This window comes from Anser brachyrhynchus (assembly GCF_964034855.1).
Source record: "Anser brachyrhynchus genome assembly, chromosome: 16".
Classification (NCBI taxonomy): Eukaryota; Metazoa; Chordata; class Aves; order Anseriformes; family Anatidae; genus Anser; species Anser brachyrhynchus.
In genome coordinates, this window is record NC_137734.1 from 6,842,782 (window position 1) to 6,856,057 (window position 13,276).

Genomic DNA, 13,276 nt, shown 5'->3' on the forward strand with positions numbered 1-13,276 from the left:
CACGAGTAGGCAGAGTCTGTACTGGATCAGGCCCACAATGAGTAGGAGTGAAACAATGGGCCACTATGACATTTCATTAGAAATGTTTAATAAGTATCTGGAGTGTGGGAGGAAACACCTCAAGAATTGAAAAGCCCCCTCCAAAGGAGAGAAATTACCACTGAACTTAGAGAAAAGTAGGGGGGATACTCAGCTAGACACTGGGATAAAATCCAGCTCTTTTCATTTCACTACTCTGAAATGTGGACCAGGATGGAGTGAACTACAGAGGAGAAAGACACACCTCAGGAACAACCAGGAAGCTTGTTTGGAAAAAATACCTATCACTCAAACCTGGCTTTTATCACTCAGCTCCATCATCATGCACAGCTGATGGTAAATATATTCACCTCTAATTTTTGCACCACCTAACTGAGCTGAAGTGCTACTGCTGCTCTCACTTGGCTTCCTCAATAAATGCAACAGAGCAAATCTCATAATTGCATTCTGATCTAACCTACTTGACATTATTTCCCATTCTGCTTCTAAAATTCAGATTGATTCAGGTGATCAGAATTGTTGTAAATTATCAAAAATGTCAGTTCTGTACCATCATTTTCAACAATTGCCTGTGATCCCAATTAATAAACTGTGTAGTACAGGAAAATGAGATTTAGACCTAGAAGACAGGCTAATCTATTTCCTACTCTTATCAGGATGGTTGGAAATAATTTATTGCAATGTTAGAAAAGAAAGTTCTACTTTAAATATAATACCAAACCAGTGCATAAAGTACCATACTGCTGCATGGCATTTCTAGCAACAATGCAGTGAATTTCCTTTTTGAAGAACTCCAGTACACACTGTAACATTTCTCCTCTTCATCCCCATTTTACTGCATTAGACTGATATGAATTCATACAGCAAAACACCTAGAATTGCTGACAAACTATTTCATCACCAGTATGAAATATCTAAAAGAATTATTAAACAGCATGTTGTCCAATATTACACCTAGAGTAAGAGAAGAAATAAAACCTTTAAAACACAATAAAATTAGATATTTCTCTCTCCAGGAAAACAAACAAACAAACAAAAACACATTAATTTTGCTTAAGTTATATAGATAAGAAAGCAGAACTGATTCCCAGAAAACTACATTGTTTTACAACTACAAACCAATAAAACTCACACATGTGAAAGGTTCATCTGCTTTAAAACTAAATTGGAATTGAGTTTGATTTTTTGTTCTTAATATATCCTCTAGGCAACGCTGGAAAATTGTTCTGAAAACATACTGGAAAACTTGTTCAAATTTACCTAGTTTGGTAGACACAATTCAGAAGTAACGCTTAAATATGGAAAAGGTAGCTGGCACTCCTTGCAGCCAAGAACAGAAAAGAAGAAGAAAGGAGGAGATGCAGTATTGTAGAAACTTTCTTTCCTGTGCCTGTGCAGCTTATGTGAGCTGCATCATGTAAAAATACATGCATTGTGCTCCAGTTTCCACAGTGAGAACTATCTTGCAGCTGCTGTATCCATTTTAGATGAAATAACTGAGAAGCAGTGTAGCCCCATTATCTAATACCCAGTACTTGATTTACTCTTTATTGAAGTAGCAGATAGTCATCAAATGTCATGTATCGATCAGCACGTGCATGGATATTTGCACTTATTTAAATGCCTTGCATTTTTTGTTCTGTCTCACACCTATATAGCACTCTAACTAGATCGGTTCACAACAGTTGTTGCTGTAATGTGTGACTGCTACTCTTAACAGGAAAGGAACCAGAAACCCACTGAATCCTTACGCATGATCTCGTTAGAATAAATTGTTCTTGCAGTCTTTGTTCTTCATTTCTGCTGAATAGGTTTATGATCAGAGTTTCCTCTCACTGATAGAAGTGTTTATTCTAAAACCTCTCCTCTCTTCAAAGGAAAACAAATCAAGTAGAAATCAGAACATTCTGAGCTATTGGAATTTGATGTTTTCCGTGATAAAAACAATTGTTGTTCATTGTGGCAGCACATTCCCAAGAACAATTTTAAAGAAACTGCCTAACTCTCCCTCTCTCTCTCTCTTTTTTTTTTTTTTTTTTTTTCTCTTAGAGTGCTGTGAATTACTTGTAGCTAGTGCAGGAGGTCTGGCTGCAAAAAGCAGCTGAATAAGAAAAATATACATTCAATCCACGGACCTGAAATTTCACAACACAAGTTTGGAATTGGAGGATAGAATCTTCCTTCAGGATAGATTGAAGAAAAATCTCCTATTGATCCTTGATTTGTCCCAGGTTCAAATTTGTGGAGACCTAGGCTCACTTAGAGCTCCTGGAGCAGCCATTTGGGCACACAACCACCCACACAGCACGCTTTACCTGCAGGGCTGGGCCAGAGAGCAGCTCAGAGAACAGCTTTGCACGAATTATGGTAATTCTTCCACCTGGTTTAAAACTTTAAGGTGAAAAAGGCTTCCAGAGGTTAAGGCAGACATTTGCAGAAGGGAGTTTGAGCAAATTCATATTCTTTTATGTTGCAACAATTTAGGGATGCTTACCAGCTCTGTGGCTGCTCTTCAGCAGGTAGGTCTGTAACAAACTGGGGGACAGTGAATTCTTAACACACTTCAGCTCTTTTGCAAGTGAAAATATAGCTTTGGCCAAACAAAGCTAGTATGGGAAAAAAGGAGCTGAAAATGATCAAGTTTATCATGTTTTGTTGTTGTTGTCTTTAAATTTTTTTCCCCTTAAGAAAACCTTGAAAAAAAAAAATTAACAGTAGTGTATCAGCATTCAGAGTATGTTATACTCTATACATACAGTTTTGTTATACACATATATACAGTTGTATGTTATACAACTGCTCTGTTGGCAGAACAGTATCCATACAGAAAAACCTGTATTTTTGTTGTATTTTCCTGCAATTTAGCATCACTATCTCAATAGCAAATTTCCATGGGCCAAAAGCTTCGTCAGGCTTTCATAAAGTGCTGAAAGGTTTATCTGACCTCTTATTAACCTATTTTCGTGGCCTCTCTGCCTCCTTACAGAGGTCTCATGGGAAAAAGCAGTTGCAAGAAATATTCAAAATACAGTTAGGCAACTGAAGGCTGTTGCTCAAAACAATTAACAGAAGAAATGGTACAGCACTCTGACTTGAAAAACAGGCAATTAATAAAAGTCCATTTGGGAAATGTTTACCAAGTTAAAAGCTCATGCTTGAACAGACAATAAATGTAAGTCAACGTTTCTTTTAGTCTTTCATAGACTTGTTATGGATAACAAGTTAGGACTATGGTCCTCTGGCCACTGATGCCTTGACAAAGTTTTGATCCCTTAACTGCTGCAGTCAGTGGAGGCTTTTTGCATCTATTTCTGTACATAGAGCTCCAACATTGTCTGCCTATTAATGCAATGTATTTGTTGTGCCATGTCCTGTCCCCCCCATGCTATATGCTTTATGTTTCAGCTACAATCTGCCAAAGCTATGCTTTAAACATGAAACCTATCCTTTAATAAAACTTCATGACTTGGGCATTCTTAAATTCAGAAGCTTTGGTTTTGTACAAAAATAAATTGTTTTTAAGGAATTTTGTTCCCCTCAAGTATTTCACGGGTCTCTCAGGAACATCTCTGAAATCCATTAATACTGTGATAAAACAGGGTCCTTAGAGAGTTGTTTATGCAGTTACCAAAAGAAGAGGCCTGTGAGACCCAAACTGCAATTCAGAATATTTGAAAAATTCACAACTTTTATCAGAAAATTAGGTTAAGCCTGAAACAAGAATCTTCTGGTGACTTTTAAAATTGGATTCTCGCTCTACTGTTCCCTCAAGGACCAGTGATGCCACCCTCATTCAGGTCTTTTTCTATGTCCAATTTCATTCTGGGTGCTACCCAGAGAGGATACAGTAGAGCAGAGCACCACACAACTCCAAGCTCTGAGTATCCTCTCAGAAGTATTTTCCTGATGGCTTTGCTCAGTCTACCACATCTCAAGCTGTGAAGAAGTCTGATGTTTTGTATTTTAATATCATTTGTGTGAAGAAGCTACATTTTATTCTGGACCCCCATAGTCTCTTGCCAGAAAATCAATGTCTAGAGAAAGAGAACCCATGATATTTCAGAGGTATTTTTGCTGACATGGTTGGAAGAAGAAACATTGCTAAGGACACCAAATGCTCAGGAAACTTCTTGGGCACTTGAATACCTATACAAAATATTCAGAAATTCATGGAAGCTCAGTCTATTTACCCCTTACATACTATAGGACATACAGTGGTTACCACTAGGGAAAGACTTACCTTAAAAACGTGCAAAATGAAATATATGATCTACAATGCATACTGCTCAAACTGCAATGCTCACAACATGCAAGTACAGAGATTACCACTGTTCCTGAAAGGATTAATTGTACAAATAGATAATATGAACTTAAAATACAAAAAGAACACAAAAGATGCAAATCAATGAGATTAAGAACATTAGTTAGTTGCTGGTTGCCAGAAGGTAGGAAAATATTCTCTGAAGGAACAATTTTTTTTTTTTTTTTCCAGCAGAGTTCTTGCTTCTCTCTCTGAAATATTATCATTGGCCTCTATTGAATAGAAAATCTTGAATTAAATGAGTGCCTGGTGGGATACAGGATTTATCATCATCATACCTGTGCATATGTTTGACCAGGGGATACTGGAAGCTGAAAATCATCCACTTAAAAGGGAGCCCCTACTGCATGCATTCTGAATGCAGTGTAATTAATACCATCTATGTTTCAGGTTAGGCTTTCTCACTTTTGTCTATTGTCTATGAATACCCTCCAGATTGTCTAATGGAAAAGCTAATCCGAGGATGGATGCTTGCTTCTAAATAAATCTAGATGCTAACCTTCTAATACTACCATGACTCAGTGAGGATACAGCTTGTTACAATATTTGTTATTTAAAAGACTACTAGGACTTAAAAAAAAATGTAACTTTTGTTGTGTTTGATGTAAAAAAAAATCACAAACAAATCCCGCTGAGCCTGTTTTGCAAACATGTTGAATTTATGAGGATGAAAGGCAAGTCAGAAAAAGGTCATGCCTATTAATTTCAATCCTTGTGCCAAACCAGCATATTCTATACACACTTAGTAAGATTTGTGACATTTGGCTGAATACATTTGTATTCCTTTAATGCTATTAATAGTATCTATGCTCTACATTGCTAAGTATATTTCAAATAGTGTCCTTTGCAATTCTGATATACTTCAGTTAAATGCAAGCATGATACTATAGGCCTATAATTATTTCCATCACATTAGCTCCTTCTCACTTGCTGAAATCCTTTATGCTTTGAAAGGTCTGTTAATGGGTTTGGACATTTTTGCACTTTCTACTGTGAATTTTTACCTTGACATTGTTATATTCTGGCAATGTCATGATGTTTGGCAGTGCACAATTAGAACTGAATACGGCAGAATCAGGAAGAGTAGGACTTCCCCATCCCATTAGTACTGCTCTTTGTGGCTCATATATCCCAGCCACACGATGGAAAGATGCCGCTCTTATCACACTGAGATCCTTCTTCACATCATGTATATATTCAGCCTCCAAATGAAAAACTTTCTTTTTGTAAAGGAAGAAAAAAATGTCTTCTTTCATCTTTGAATAAAACCAAGTCCCTTCTAAGCTTCTCTGTGAATACAAAAAGAAGAGAAAGCCCAGCACAGGACAGTCTTGTGTTAGCATGCTCATCTAAAGAGTCTGGAAATGAAATTTCAATTTTCATCTCATTTTATCAGTCACAAATAGTGGTGAATGTCTGGCCACCAAACACAGAATATTTTTCCTCTGCATTTTCTCACCAGTTTTGGCAAAAAAAAATCAGTCCTGGATCTAAGATAATTTGTTACACTGAGATAAAGGGAATTTCATGTTTGTGGCAGTGTGAAAGTGTCGAAGAAGCAAGCAAGAGAAGGTACATGTGAGACAAGCATGGGGACTAGTTACATATTAGTAGGATAGTCCCAAACCTAAAAAGTAACAGAGTTTGGCAAATATCTTCAGGTCTTATCACCAAGTTGTGATTAGCGAAGGCAACACAACTAGTCCATGCTGGCAATGGAATAAAGAATGTAGGGCTGTGAGAAGCATAAACTTTACAGGGGCTGCATAGCAGCTGTGTGTCATGAAAGGCTCTTTGATGTCCATTGCATATAGCAACGCAGAGATGTATCACCTCACTTCAACTGACAAGTTCAGTGCCGATGAAGTAAGTGCTGGTTGCTCAGCAGAAAGGGAGGAGTTTGTATTACAGGATGGGAGGCAGTGCCTACAGTCAGGTTACGAAGGAATTCAAAGGTAAGATTAAAATGTAATTAAGAAAGGTTGTACAACACTAATCTTCTAAGTGGGCACAGATGAGTCAGTTTTCATCAGTCTTGTTTACACAACATGTGAAATGTTTATGAGGACACTTTTTCTACTTTGCTTGCATCAGTATTTAATATTGAAGACTATATTAGTAAATGAAGGTGAAATAAGAGCTTATACAGTAGCTGATGGGACTGTATATCAATGCTTCAAACAACACACACAATTTAATGGATGTTTTGTGACTAGGGACCTTAATCATTAGCATGGGAAGGAGGAGTTGAATGAAGTACTAAGATGAAATTTTGAACAGTAATTGCAAAACTCCCTAACATAATTGTATCAACAGCAATCTTCTGTTCTATCTTAATTTACTAAACACCAGGACCACATTCATTAATTAGGAACCTACTAACAGTACAATCAGAGGGCAATTTTACTTGTGTGAGTACATCTACTGATGTCAAAGTCATGTTTCCGTATTTGCAGAATTGGATATTAGATGCAGTATACCAATCTGGGTAAAACACCCTAGTCCTATAAAAACAAATTCCCTATCAGAGTCCTGAAGAAGCCTCCTAAGCTCAAAAATAGCTTAGTTCTCCTGAAGAAAAATCATACACATCCTTTCATCATATCCAGGACAGTTTATGTCAGAATCTCATTTTATATTGAATTTTTCAGAATCAGATTGCAACCATTTATTGTTCCCAGTTCAGGTCTGGAGGCAGTGATAAGAAATTGATAAGACTGTAACTGGCTTGAGTCTACATTACAAATCAAAAGTGATTATGAATTAATCATTAATATGCTCCTTATAGCTTTACTGATTGGTACAAGTGGAAGTGCTTCTCCCATAAGTGAATCTTCATTCAAAACGATCAGTTCTCACAGATGTGACTTCTCTATGATCCCGCAAACAGGTCATCCCTTCCTCATGAGATGCAAGCAGATTAATTAATGCCACAAAGGTCTACCCAGTGGTGAATGCATTTACATGTACTTTTAAGGTCTTATAAAGTAAACAAATATACAGGAAGGTATAATCTAATAGTTCATTTGCAAATGAATAAATCTGCTTCTGGTGTCTCATCAAGAAAAGCAGGCATGTGCCCTAAACATAGTTGTTGAGACTGATGATGATTAGGAACTACAGCTGGGGTCAAATTTCCGAGAGGAAAAGCTCTCTCATCGAATATACTGTGTGTGTAGCTACTGGTGCAGGTGCTTTGATTTGTGCCTCTAGTTCATTTTCTGGTGATGTTTTGTGACTGCAAGTTGTCCTCCTGGAAGAGAACTCCCATTCTGCAATACAAAGAACTGAAAACGTATCCTCAGTTACACTGTCATGCCCTCTGTGATATGTACCTTTTTAACAGCATGCCTCAGGTTTTATCAGCAATAGTATTTGACACCGTTGTGAATACATAAATTCTAGAACCAAGCCTGTGAAGAATATTAGATATGAAATACAGGTAACTCTTTCCAACCCCAGCCTTTGTGCAAAGATTACTTCTCATGAAGTGATCCTCCATCCTGAGTTCTTAGACCAGCTACATCACTGTTAACAAATCAATGCACAGAAGAGGAACAGAACATATATTTTTGTGGCATAGAGATCTTGGCTACATGGTGAGGTCTGATGCAGGACTCAGGTGTCACAGTGCCAGCTTGGGGGTTTTATTCAAGGCCTCTGTGCCTTTTTTTTACCCAAATGAAGAATTAGCATTTTCATTAAGACAGTCTTTTTGATTAAATCACTGATCCTGTAATACAGGATTTATGATGAAGAATCTTCTGTAATAGAACTACTTCAATAGATTGTGTTTCACTGGAAAATAATTTTTAACGTGGAAAAGGTCATTTTAATTACATTTATTTCAAGTTTTCTCCAGAGTATTTTATGCCTCTTGGTCTTTTTAATGCGAGGGTGGTTGTTTCTTTTTTTCCTCCCAATTTCTTTTGTTTGTTTTTTGATATTTGCTACCATCATTTTTGCTCAATAGCGACTGAGAAGAACAAGGCAGACTAAAGCTATACTGAAAAAATGCAACATTCTTCATTCAGGTAAAAACAGCAATGAAGCCAGGGAATCTGATTTTTATTTGGTTTAGTAGTAGACATCTGGCAAACCTAACAATTTGATTTTGTTCAATTAAATTGCTTTGACTTATTAACTACAGTTATTCTAACTCAACCTTATTCTGTTCAACTTTGTGACCAAAATGAATACCCCCCCACACTTTTTTTAAGCTTGTTTTTGTAAAGAAATCATTTATTTTAATCATCGCAATGTAGGTGTATATACATGCTCTCTTTGTAACTTCCAAAAACATGTTGCACCAAATTTATACCCTGTTCCATTTGACAGATGTTAGTAAATTCATTGAGATTTCATCAAAGTAGGTAGAGAAGAACGATTGAGTTAACAGAGACAACAACAAGATGCTATGCTTAAGACACATCAGCACACCTACCCAGGAGAATGGCCTCGAGGAGCATCCACAGGAAACCAGGCTTCACCAGTGCTGGAGCTCATGCTTTTGTCCCTCCAGGACTGGCATAGGGCTGTCACTAGAGCATGGAGTCCAGTGGATGGATGAATAATTCCACCTTGATCAGTCTAACCAACAAGAGGATTAAGATGCAGGGAGCCATCACTCATCTGAAGATACGAATGCTTCAAAACTGCAAGGGAAGGAACCAGAGAGCAGCAGCCCTTCACGAAGAGTGCTCTGCATAGCCCACCCACCCTGGAGTTAGCCTGCAGATTTCCAGTGCAAGCTCTGAGCAGAGGAAAATAAAGAAACATAAGGGGAAAGCTACCAAATGATTTAACTAGATACCATTTCCAAAAGAGAATTAGAAGCTTAATTTGCCCTGGACATCCAGGAAGATATATAACCCCATGCACATATTTTTAGTTCTCAGAAACATATGAAACCATTATGGGTTTCTAAACCACTACAGTATAAAAAAAAATAATAAATATATTTCTGCCTGCTCAACCTCTCCCCCCCTTCAGACCCAAATGCATGTATGAGAATGACTGACAAGTGTTCAAGTCAGCTAGGAATATCCAAATTAACAGTTATCTACTCAGCACCTCTAATTTACTACTTCATTAGAAATGATGGTAATTTGATACACAATAATCCCGAGAATAGCTTGCTCAAAATCCCCTGAGAAAACCTGGGAGAGACAGTTCTGTCAGGTAAATTAAATACCAGGGAGTAAGGGGATGTTATTTTACCTACTGCAAATCAATCATCGGTGCTGTTTAAAAGGTCATTTGTATGTAAGTGGAAAATTTTTAATGTCCCTGTTTAAAGGCACTAACTGTTATATGCAGAGGCATAAATCCATAGAACTCTTGAATACTAGAAAAAATGCTCAGAGGCTTGTCTGTAAGGACCAATTACCTGCTGATTCATGAAATTTTGTGAATTATTAAAGAAAATAAAAGATTGATGGGATCTATTTTCACCCATTTGAATTGGCAATAAAAGTATACAGTTTCCCTTTCCAGGAATATTTCAGAACTGTGAAGTTTCTGAAGTGATTTTGCTCTGAAGAGAGGTATGCCTGGATGAGCATTGTTTACTCACTGTAATATGGCTTAATTATAGAAATATGAAGATCAAGATCAAATGTTATTTACCATGAATAAAATAATACTATAGAGTAAAAAAAAAAAAAAGATACTCTACTGCTTTTAATTTTAATTGTACAGTAAAAGATGAACAATTACAAAGCACAAACTTTGACCACAACTGTGACATGAGGAAGCTACAAACAAACTTTTAGCCTGCATACTGAACATGCACCAGTACAAATTTCTTGAAGTGTATTTTCTTTCTCATGGAGTGACCTGAACTTGTTAGCAATATCTTATTAGTATGATAGACAGCAAATTCCTTCAAGACCAAATGGGGACAAGTCATGTAAAGCCATGAATTTCCATCTGTATTTGAATACATTGTACATATTCACATACTAATGGTATTTTTAAAACTGCCTGAACACAGAATTGCTACGTTTTTCAACTCAGAAATATATGGACCTGTGTGTCTGGGTTGGCGGCTCTTCCACTGAGATTTTCGGTTTTCAAAATCTTTGAAGGAAAAATGCAAATACTTACATTTTAATAAAGTATGAAAAACTGTAGTTCAAGATGCCTAGAGGGAAGATCTTACCACTTCACACAGAGTAACCAGCTAGCTAATCTGCTTGTCTTTCTCCTTGAAGATAAAAGAACCAGTACTTTCACCTCCCTGTTAAAACCATTACTAAAACTTGAAGCCATTACTAAAAGTTCTGGTAACTTACATAAAAGAAGATGGTTCACAGTATTTGCAATAACTATCATTACTCATTAATATCTACACAGTACTCCAAGAACTTTGATACTTTTCTTCCTATTGAACTTATTTAAAAACTTTAAATAGTTTCTTGAGATCAGCTAAATGTCCTTTCTATAGCAACTGCTTTTTTAAATATATGTTATTATTATTAAAATTCACTCCTATCTTGTCTCATCATCTCCCTGAATTAGATCCCACCTTTTTATGTTTTACTGTGATCTGGATTTTCCATTCCATAGTTTTGATTTATTTTGTAAAACAAGCAAAAAGATCTTTTAACAGCATCTCAGTTTTCCTTTTGATTAATTTCCCTGTTCTTTCCTGCAGATTATTCCTATTCAACAAAAGGAGACAACAAAGTCGTCATTACGGTAACTCAAAAGAGCTTTGTCTTCATGAAGGTAAAACCAATACTTGCTTTGTTGCTATAGTGAAAATTATCATAGCTAATAAACTTGTACTTAAAGAAGAATTTTTAGTTTTATTATTTTTGCTACCCAGGATGAAGTGAGCTTTTGACACCAGGACCCTCACAACAACCTTTCCTTATTAAAGAATGAATTGACAGAAAAGAAGGAAGGAAGGGTCTCTCTATAAATCCAAGCATTACATTTCACAGAGCTATCCTTTATGAAATATTTTAATGTCTCACTGTTTTTTATATAAAGAAGAGGAACCAAACTTTCTCCTTTATTGTACTCTCCTAATACCATGCAAAATAATCAAAATACACAAAGACATGCCGCTTTTGCACCGTAAAAGCGCCATTTAATGCATATATTTCCTTGCTACCTCCTTACTTCATTGAGTGCCAGAACAAGGAGTCTCTGTTGTGTCTGATTTCAGAGATTGCTTCAAGCTTCTTTTTCAGAGAATTATACTATTTTGGACTGTTAGCATTATTGTGAGCATAAAGCCTTATAATAAAGGCTGCTTAACCATCTATTTCAACAGATACAATGATACTGTAAATCAGACGACAAGATGTGAAACAGATTGAAACTTGAGATTGAAACTCAACACTTGATCCTACCATTTTAGCACTTGGCGAGGCATATATTCTATCTGTTTTTCTGCAGGAGAAAATTGGAAAGATGCTGAACAATGTGAAGCCATTTAGCTTGATCTGAACACTTCAGAAACAGTGGGGCCAAAGAAACTCAACTCTGACCATGAAACAAGAAAGCACTGATATACTTTCAGTTAATGGAAAAGTTGGAAATAACTGCTTGTAGATATGTTGTTTAATGCAATGTTCTTTGAATTTATTTTTAATGGGCATATGAATTAAGAAATACCTTCCAAATCCCATTAAGATTATTATAAATGCAATTTTATTTTGTTTTACATTACATCTATGATTACTTTGCACGGATTCTCTGAACAGATGAGCACAGAAACTCAGCTGGTATGGGAAGCTACCAGTTTCATGGCAATTCTGCTCTACCCTTTCTCTTTTTCTTCTAAGCAATGATACTGAGTTTAGAAGGAAGAGGGCAAGGGCTTTTTTGGCATTGTGGTGTTGTCAACACTATCACACTCAGGCTTCTTTGAATTAGATATTTCTTTTTCTCTCCTGCTTTAATATGCAAGATACTTCCTATCTAAAAACTACATATAAGGGCAAATATTAAAATAGCTTTTACTCCTTACATTTAATTTCAGTCTCAATGTGGTAACATAATCATGACATTTCAGTAACAACAGCAAAAGGACTAATGAGCTGTCTCTTAATTTTCTACTTCTTTATTCTTCTGTATTTTAAAATGTCTTCATATATGTAATTTTCTTTTGTCTTGGACACAAGAATTGACAAAGCAGCATTTGACATTAGTAAGTTATTCAGGTCCTAAGCTAACCAAATTCTGTTCTCACCAAAGCAAAAAATACCTTAATTTAATTAAACAGGAAGCTTCACAACACCATTCCCAACAAGAACTGGTAGCCCTGCTTAGTAGAAAATGTTAACTTAGTCTGTATTACTAGCAAGGGACAGAGAAGCTGACAGCATTAATGGAAATAGAGAAGAGAATGAAATCAGGCAGCCGTGTTCTGAAGTCATTCTATGCAGTTTTCAGCACTGAAAGCAAGTAGGAAAACAAACAAACAACAAAGCAAACAAAAAACCACACACACAAAGCTTGGTATATGTTTTGAAAGAAATGTGTTGGACAGTAGGGGTTACATCAGCTGGCCAGTCCAAAAATACAAGGATAAAGAGGCTGATGTACATGTATAATGTCCACCAGAGCTTTCTGAATGCAATACTGGGTCGAAAGGCAGCTAGAATGAAAGATACTATCCCTAGACTCAATCCCGCAAATGCCTGTGTGTGTGTGTTCTGCAATATTTGTCAAAGAAACAAAGCATTTATGATTACTGGAAAAGCTCAAAATTTATGTATTGATCATAACACTGGCAGTTATAATAAACAGTTAATGAGTCTGGTAAACCCTGTTCAGCTCTTCTTGCAGAATGTTCCTGCAAATTGAGACAGGAGCTCAGCCCTACTGTGAAACATCTAAGTCAGGAAATGTGTGATGTTAGGTAAGCAACAGTAAATTAATTATACTAGATTCTTTTGG

General features: G+C 36.4%; 1 protein-coding gene across 4 annotated transcripts in view; it reads right to left on the reverse strand.

Annotated features, from left to right (window-relative positions):
• Positions 1-13,276, reverse strand: part of LOC308178967 (uncharacterized protein) — a 308,966-nt gene that overhangs the window by 115,821 nt on the left and 179,869 nt on the right. For 3 of the 4 annotated variants that reach the window (XR_013940073.1, XR_013940074.1, XM_080558284.1), the window contains one exon: positions 8,350-9,015. The exons of the other annotated variant lie outside the window; for it this stretch is intronic. The gene's annotated coding sequence lies outside the window, so the exon portion shown is untranslated. Of the gene's footprint in view, positions 1-8,349; positions 9,016-13,276 lie in introns of those variants that run through there. 4 annotated transcript variants of the gene reach the window in all.